Genomic DNA, 8,686 nt, shown 5'->3' with positions numbered 1-8,686 from the left:
TCATGATTATGATCTCCAACCATTTAGAAAATGCATCCACAACCACTAGGAATGTTTGGCCGTGGAAAGGGCCAGCAAAGTCAATGTGGATTCTTGACCAGGGCCCTTGGGGCTTTTCCCATTCTCTGACTGGGGCCGTTGGGGGTAGAGGTCTGGACTCTTGGCAAGCTTGGCATTTCCCTACCCTCTCAGCAATCTCTGCGTCCATGAGTGGCCACCATACATAGCTTCTAGCTAACCCCTTCATCCTTACGATCCCTGGGTGACCCTCGTGGAGGAGGTCCAATACCTTTCCCCTTAGCTTCTCAGGAATTATTACACGATCACCCCATAACAGGCACCCCCCTTGAGCCGAGAGCTCATCTCGTTTTTTAACAAATTCTTTGAACCGTTCGCCCGGCGCAGCGGCCACCCTCTCTGTACCCAACCGAGTACAGTCCTTAACACAATGTCGGTATGATGCCCGAGCCACTTCCTTAGATGTGACTGGGCCAGAGTCCAACGAGTCAATAAGTAGGATGGGCGTCCCGAGTGGGGTCTTGGTCGCCCCTGGTAGTGGGCATCGGCTTAACGCGCCTGCATGCCCCACTTCTTTTCCTGGTCGATGCTGCAGCTTGTAGGAGTAAGCGGCTAAGAATATAGTCCATCGGGTCAAGCGTGGCGAAAGTGCCACAGGCGTTGGGCGGTCGCTAGCCAGTATCCCCAGTAACAGTCTGTGGTCAGTCACGATTTCAAAATTCCGCCCAAAGACATACTCGTGGAATTTTTTGACCCCTGACACAATGGCTAGTGCTTCTTTGTCTAATTGGTTGTAGTTCCTCTCTGGGGAGGACATCGTTCTAGAGTAGAACGCTATAGGGGCTTCTGTGCCGTTTGGAAGTCTATGGCTGAGTACAGCCCCACCCCATAAGGGAGGCATCGCAAACCAGCACTAGGGGTAATGAGTCGTGATATTGGATGAGCAGGCTATCACTTGAGAGCAGGTTCTTTACTGCTTCAAAAGCCCTATTTTCTGACTTTCCCAAGACCAAACAGTATTTTTCCTAAGAGCCTATGCAGCGGTTCCAACGGTTGCTTTGTTCTTTAAAAGACCGCGTAAAATTAACCAATCCCAGGAATGCCTGCAGCTCTGCTTTGTTTTTGGGCGCTGGAGCCTTCCTAATTGCCTTAACCTTGCTTTCAGTAGGGTGAATTCCTTTCTTGTCTATCCGTAGCCCAAGAAATCGACGGATTCGACCCCTATCTGGCATTTGTTTGTCTTGACTTTTAATCCGGCTGTCCGGAAAATGCTCAAGACCTTTCTTAACCGCTCCCCAATTCCTCCATGTTTTCCCTGAAATTAGGACATCATCAAGTAGGAACTACCCTGGGAGCCCCTGCAGTAGTCGTTCCATCAGGTTTTGGAACAGCCCTGGTGCCACACTGACCCCAAATTGCAATCGGGTGCACTTGAAGGCCCCCTGTGCGTCACAATCGCTTGGGCTTCGCTGTGCGGGCGTCTACTGGCAGTTGTTGGTAGGCTTGGGCCAAGTCTAACTTTGCAAAGACTTGCCCTTGCCCCAAAGAGTGCAATAAGTGTTGCACCACGGAACCGGTAAGCGCTTTTCTGTAAGGCTTTGTTAAGCGCCGCCTTGTAGTCAGCGCAAATTCTAATTGACCCGTCCGGTTTTATGGGGTGACGATTGGCGTCTCCCACTTTGCGTGATCGACTGGCACCAAAATCCCTGATTAATGAGCTTATCCAGCTCCTTATCGATTTTTGGTTTTAGGGCAAAGGACTCTCTCGCCTTAAGCCTAATGGGGCTACCTGGGGTCTAAGTTGAAGGAAATAGGGGTTCCCTTGTACTTGCCCAGGCAGTCCTTGAAGACATCTTCGAACTCGTTAAAGAGAATGTCTTTCAGGTTACAGTCACTTCTGTAGATGCCAGTCACTCCCATGCCCAGGGCACGAAACCAGTCTAGTCCCAACAGACTGGGCAGAGTTCCTTCGACGATCGTGATGGGCAGGGTCTTTTTATGTGGACCGTACTCGACTCGGACGGAGGTGGTCCTCGAACAGGGATGCGATTCCCTGGTAGTCGTGGCACTCGTAGCCGTTGTGCTTGCAGGTGGCGCTCATGACGGACGGCAGCGACTTCGCCAAAGTGTCCCAGGACATGATGGTGATCGCTGATCCCGTGTCTACTTCAAGCCGGCACCGTACTCCCTCTATTTTTGGCTTGGTGAAGATCTTCTTCTCCACTTTGGTCGAGGCGCGGCCTATGACCACAGTTGTTTGGTTGGAATCCGCGCCTTTTTTGTTTGAGCCAATCGCGGGCCGCCTTGCCGATTCCGCGCTCTGATTGGCCGATTTGAATTTTCGGCGGGAAGGTTGGGTCGCTCGACAAACTTGAGCTAGGTGCCCTTTCTTCCCACACCGCCGACATGTCGCGTCTTTAAACTTGCAGCGTTGGCGCTGGTGTTGACCCCGCAGCTTCCGTGATTCGCCTCGGTCCCCTTTGTCGCGTTTCTCGGTGCGGCAGACCCCTTCCTCGTCTTCACCGTCGGATTCGGTCTGAACCTCCTCCTGGTGCACCGGAGTTGCCTTTGCGCTCGCCTTTTGTGGGACCGGCTTCTGCAGTGTCTCTGCCGCTTGGGAGGACATTTCATGTGCTCTGGCTTCGTCCAGAGCGTTGGCTAGCGTGAGGTTGCTCTTTGCCAGCAGTCGTCGCCGCAATCGGATGTCTTTGACCCCTCGGATGAGTTGCTCGAGGAGCACCTCGTCTAGGTCACGGTATCCGCAGTCCTTGGACGCTCTTCTTAGGGCGGCCATGTAGTCGCCTATGGATTCGCCCTCCATCTGCCTTCGCTCTCCGAATTCAAACCGCCGCACGTATTTGGACGGCGTTGGTGCGAAGTGGTTTCTTAGTAAAGTCTGTAAAGTTGGCCACGACACCGACTGCAACGGCGTTGGCTCTGCCAGGGCTTCCGCGATGTCGATGACCTCCGGACCGCAGTGGCTTAGGAAATAAGCCCTCTTTCGGTTATCTGGAATTCCGTGCAGTTCGTTGGCTTCTAGAAAGCTTTCGAAACGGGTCATATACGTTCCCCATTTCTCCTTAGCCGGGTCAAACGGTGCGGGCGGAGTGTAACTGGCCATCTCCGCTTTTCTGCCCTGTGTTTGCTGGGTTCGGGTCTATCGTGCTTCAGCTCGGTTCTGGTTCTCCTCAGCCTCGATATCCCACCTTCGTCGCCAATGTTAAGTTCTGGAAGTAACGAGGCTGGAGACCAGGGTAGTGACAACAGCTCTTTAATATAGGGTGAACCCAGCTACAGGCTGGGGGGAAAACCTCTCCTTTTATACAGTTCTGCTGGAGGCTTCGACCAATCAGCAACGTGCTGATTTCCCGCTCAAATATTTAAAGGTACAAACATGAATACATAACAGTTTCATTCTCTGTTTTGCCAAGTAAAATCTGTTCCTCTTCTTTTAAAACCATTTTAATAATAGCAGACAATCTTAGAAGTAATTTCTGAATTAGTTTTTCCCAAATATCCTTGAATTCTTCCAAAGTGAAATATTTTTGCTCCATTCTTTATTAATGGGTCTCTTCTCCTTTAGAATAGAATAGAATAGAATAGAATAGAATAGAATTTTATTGGCCAAGTGTGATTGGACACACAAGGAATTTGTCTTGGTGCATATGCTCTCACTGTACATAAAAGAAAAGACACGTTCATCAAGGTATAACATTTACAACACAATTGATGGTCAATATATCAATATAAATCATAAGGATTGCCAGCAACAAGTTATAGTCATACAGTCATAAGTGGAAAGAGATTGGTGATGGGAACTATGAAACGATTAATAGTAGTGCAGATTCAGTAAATAGTCTGACAGTGTTAAGGGAATTATTTGTTTAGCAGAATGATGGCCTTCGGGGAAAAACTGTTCTTGTGTCTAGTTGTTCTGGTGTGCAGCACTCTATAGCGTCGTTTTGAGGGTTTTTCCCCCTGGTTCTCTCTAGTATCCAACCTTGAAATCCTGTGTTATGATTCCTTTCTAATCAACAATATTTTCCCATGGGATGGTTTCTCATAGCTTCAAAATCTTCTCACACACACACACACACACACACAATTTTAAACAACCCAGAGGAAGGATTCTTATTACTTTCAAAATCTTATTTCAAGTCCCTCTGGGCCCTTAAATCCATTTATAACTTTACAAAATCAGCATTCTAATCACTCTTTTGCTGTTGATTTAAAAACAGAGAACTTTTTAAATCCTTAGACTTGCATGAAACTTCTTTCATCAAGGATAAAAGGAAACTCACCTTATGTGATGAAACATGCCTTTCCAAAGGTTCTTAATAACAAAAAGTTGTTAACAAGGAATTTCCAGAAGTGATTAAGAAAGGAAATATGCAAACCCTATAGCCATAAAGGCTCCAAACTGTGGAATGGGCCAAAATGACGATTTCTTAATTCCCAGTGCTCTAAAACCCACTGGTGACCAGTTTCTTATGGCCTCCCCATAGGGAGGGGCTTTATGGAGTGCTTGTGGGCAATCCTAGTCCTCTCCTTGCTTCAGAGAGAAATTCTGAAGTGCCAAACCATTCACCAGCACTTTGTTCCATTGTGGTCATCAGCTCCAATCTCACAGAGTCATTTTCAGTCCACCATTACTTTCCTAGAAGTCCCTAGATGAAAATCCTGATTTTTTTTTTCATTTTATATGTTCATATATGTTAACACATGACATAAGAAGTTATTACTGAGCTGACAATATTGACCTATCTGGATACATTTTCTATTAGCTAAGGATCCATTAAGAAAAATGCAATCATTACTACTAATAATTGTCGATTCCAAGTCGTACCAGGTGAAATGTCTATGGCGATTCTTAGTCATCCAAATCATGGTTGACCCAAAGGTGCTTTTTTTAAAGAGGCAACTGGACTTTCTGGTTTTTCTTTGAAGGTGTTTCGCTTCTCATCCAAGAAACTTCTTCAGCTCTTCCATTCCCCACCATCCAGTCAGAGTTGAAGAACCTTCTTGGATGAGAAATAAAACGTCTTCAAAGACAAACCAAAAAGTCCAGTTGCCTCTTGAAAAAAAAGCACCTTTGGGACTACCAGGTGAAATGTGTACTATTTTACAGATGTATAGCATTTAATTTCTTTATTATAGAAGTTGAAAAGGATTTGTGAAGGGACACAAATACCTGAGTTCTTCAGTTATTTCTTCTGAATTTGTTAGCCCAGTCAGTTAGTCAATCATGCTGAGAGTGATTGATGGAAAAAGGAGGAGGGGCTGCCCTACTACCTGCTGGCTTGACATTGTAAAGGATGACACTGGGATGACTGTGGAAGATCTGAAGGAGCTTGTATGAGGCAGAGGACCATGAAGAGTGCTAATCCATAGAGTGCCTGAGAGTTGGACACACCAGAATGGCTGATGACGAGTCCAATCAGAAAAATCCGTCTGGCTTAGTACTACTAGATAACATGTTAGGATGTGAAATCAGGCCAACTATGGTTTAATATAAACCAGACTTAGTGTCAAAGCAGCAAGAATAAAGAAAGAGAAGAATGGAGTCTGGAGCAACCTCTGACTGTTCTTCAATAGTGTTTAAAGGAACAAGGAATGAAAGTAAATTCATAAAATGCATTTACTTTGAATGTATTCCTTCTGCCATGAAACAGAAAAAGTTGGTTTATGTTGAAAGGCAATCAAAAAAACTATTTATGGGAAAAATAGAAAGGAATTTGAGGTTGTTACTTTGTTTTCATGAGTTCGCATAGGAGATGGAGGCTGAAGTCTTCCTTAGAAAGTAAGCAGCACAAACTTAGTCCCGGCAAACCTCTTTAATTCATACGACTGTAAATTACTTTCAATTACAGTCCACAAGATTTGATAAACAGTCTTTCAGAAGAAGGTTATCAACACCCACCTATCTCACATGGAACACTGCCAAAGAGCTAATTTCCAGATGCAGGGGAAGGCCAAACTTGGCACAGAGTCACAAAGAGAATTTTCAAATCTTGAATCAGCCTGATGAACTAACTGCTTCCTGCAAAAGCTTATGTCCCATTCGCTTCTCTTTTATGTCTTATGGGAGGGGCCAATCATCTCCAAGCCTTACTCCCAAGTCAACCCTGTTTCCTTAACTGTTCTTGTTTCCTGGCAGCTCTGCACATGTGCACATTGGGAACAGGCTCACACTGTTCTTCTGCCTTGCCGATGTCAGACTCTGTAGACTCCGGAGGTAGCAAAGAACTACCAGATGGCCTTGGCCCCCACTCTGCCTCCGACTCAGAACCATTGTCCTAGCCTTCCCCAGACTCCAGGACTGGCCCACGTTCCTCCCCAAACTCCTCACTGTCCGAATCTGTTGCCAGCTCTGCTGGCCGCTGGCGGGCCACAACAGAAGCATGACCCATGATTCAAATCATACTTTGCCAGGATATTCTTTATTGCTCATTTGTTATGAAAGAGGTCACTAACATTTTAATCAATGATCTTGGAAGTAGGGGGAATCAATTGATGTTCTCATTAGACTGACAGGTAAAATGTCAGCCCAGCAGGAGCACTGAACAAACTTTAAGGTCCTACATGATAGCTGGGATTGCAGCTTTCACCAACAATTTGGGATCTCTTTTTCTCTTGAAAGACGTGTATAACTTCATGACTTAGAACTTACTCTATTATATACCTCAGTATTGTTGTGTGACCTACTCCATCCTGAAATTCATTAAATGGGGTTCCAGCATTGAGATCCCCCACCATGGTGAAGCAACTGCAAACCATATAAACTGAATCTAACAAGTCCGTGTCTGGCATTCAGACCAGGACATTAAGCAAGCTCTAAGATTGATATTAGTTTATGACTGGATTGCATTTTTACTTTAGGCATGGCGGGATATATATTCGAGTGTTACGTGACTACTTTGCATTTATGATCTACCTTAAAGTGAAGAGTGTATTATGAAGCCAACCAGCTATGGATTATTTCATATATTACTGCTAAACAAATATAACTTAGCATGAATGTAGGAGCCCTTTTGCTGTGAATATTTATGATATTTCTGATGTTATATATATATATAGACTATATACCATCTATATATGCATGGACTTCAATTTCCCTGTGTACTTCTATTGGGCTGGTAAAAGGAGGTATAAGTACTTATTTTATCTATTTATTTAAATAATTTATGTGGTCATTCATCTCACAACAATGTCTCTGGACAGCATGCAAAGATTAAAAACCCAAAGTTAGAAACAATCATGTATGATACATGCTGGCTGATGAATTTTGAGGGTCAAAGGCCACACATTTTAAAGTTGCTAAATTTGAACAAAGGGTGAGCTGCACTATCATGACCCACATCAACGGCCATAATTGAAAAGGATCCATTTGATTATACGAATAGGATTATATTCTGCCATTGATCATGCTTATTTTTGTTTCAAAGTGTTTACTGATTGTTTTTATGTTTGCATATTGATTTTTAAACTTGTTTTTATTGGCTTGTTGTTTTTAACTTCTTGTGAGCAGCCCAGAGTTGCTTAGTTGAGATAGGTGGCCATGCAAATTAAAAATAATAATAGTAAGGTTCTTAAATCTGCCCTTTCCCAGCCTGAAGTCCACCATATGTGAGTGACTATAAGTCTAAGAATCCTAGCCACAACATCAGCTATAGTAAGTGGAAATTCTGGACATTAGTCTAAAAAGAGTCATACAGAAAAATCTGCTCACATCCCTTACCTTAGAATCATATTGATATGTTCAAAAATAAAAAAGGTAGCCCCAAAATAATTGCAAATTAAAAATGGAAAGCTATACAGTATGTTCAGAATGATAGCAACGTATAATTAAATGATAAAACAAATACTGTGCTGTGTTTCCTGCCCGTTCCCCTCTTCCTTTTGATCTTTATTGTCATCTCCATCAAGGTATCAAGGGAGGTGAATCATATCTGTCCTATTGTAAATATTGTCTACTATGTAAGTAGTAGAGAACACCATAATTTGATTTTAGTACAGATGGTCAGGATGCAAAAATATATTGCTCTATGAAAAGCTTATTGATATTAGCATATGTTACTGCAGTACTTGGATGATTGTCCAATTAACTGTTCTGGCAATTTGATGATTCTGCTAATTAAGTGAATTTGCAATATTGCAGTGGAATACGTTCAAGACAACTAAAGGGGACATTCAGGAAATGAAAGCTGGATGTAATATGGCACAGGCTCCTTCAAGCTGGTACACAAGCATTGTGCAGTTGACTGATGTGATGATATTGATGGATATTGGAAAATATCTTAAACTTAAGACATTGCAGCAAGGAATGTTGAAGAATCAAAGCAGGGCCCCTGTCAATTGACCGAATAGAGCCGGGAATTGGAAACTTGAAAGAAGGAAGGATGCCAAAGGGTTAGAACTGAAAAATCAAACCAGGAGATCCAGCCAGAAATCATTTCCAGAGGACAAAACTAGAGGTTAGAACTGAGGAATCACTTGAAAATTCCAGAAGAACCAAATGCTTTTCTGGGGTGCCATTCGTTATAGTACAAAAAGAATGAGAAGTTACTTGCCCTTGTAGAGAAGGTTGTTTTGCTTCCCCTGATCTGTCGGTTTTCTGGGGTACCATAAAAGTTGTTCTAGGTGGTAGGAAGTTTGGCAACTGCTGATT

Source organism: Ahaetulla prasina, chromosome 1 (genome assembly GCF_028640845.1).
Source record: "Ahaetulla prasina isolate Xishuangbanna chromosome 1, ASM2864084v1, whole genome shotgun sequence".
In the NCBI taxonomy this organism is placed as follows: Eukaryota; Metazoa; Chordata; class Lepidosauria; order Squamata; family Colubridae; genus Ahaetulla; species Ahaetulla prasina.
The sequence above is the reverse complement of the archived record's forward strand: the minus strand, read 5'-3'. Positions refer to the sequence as shown.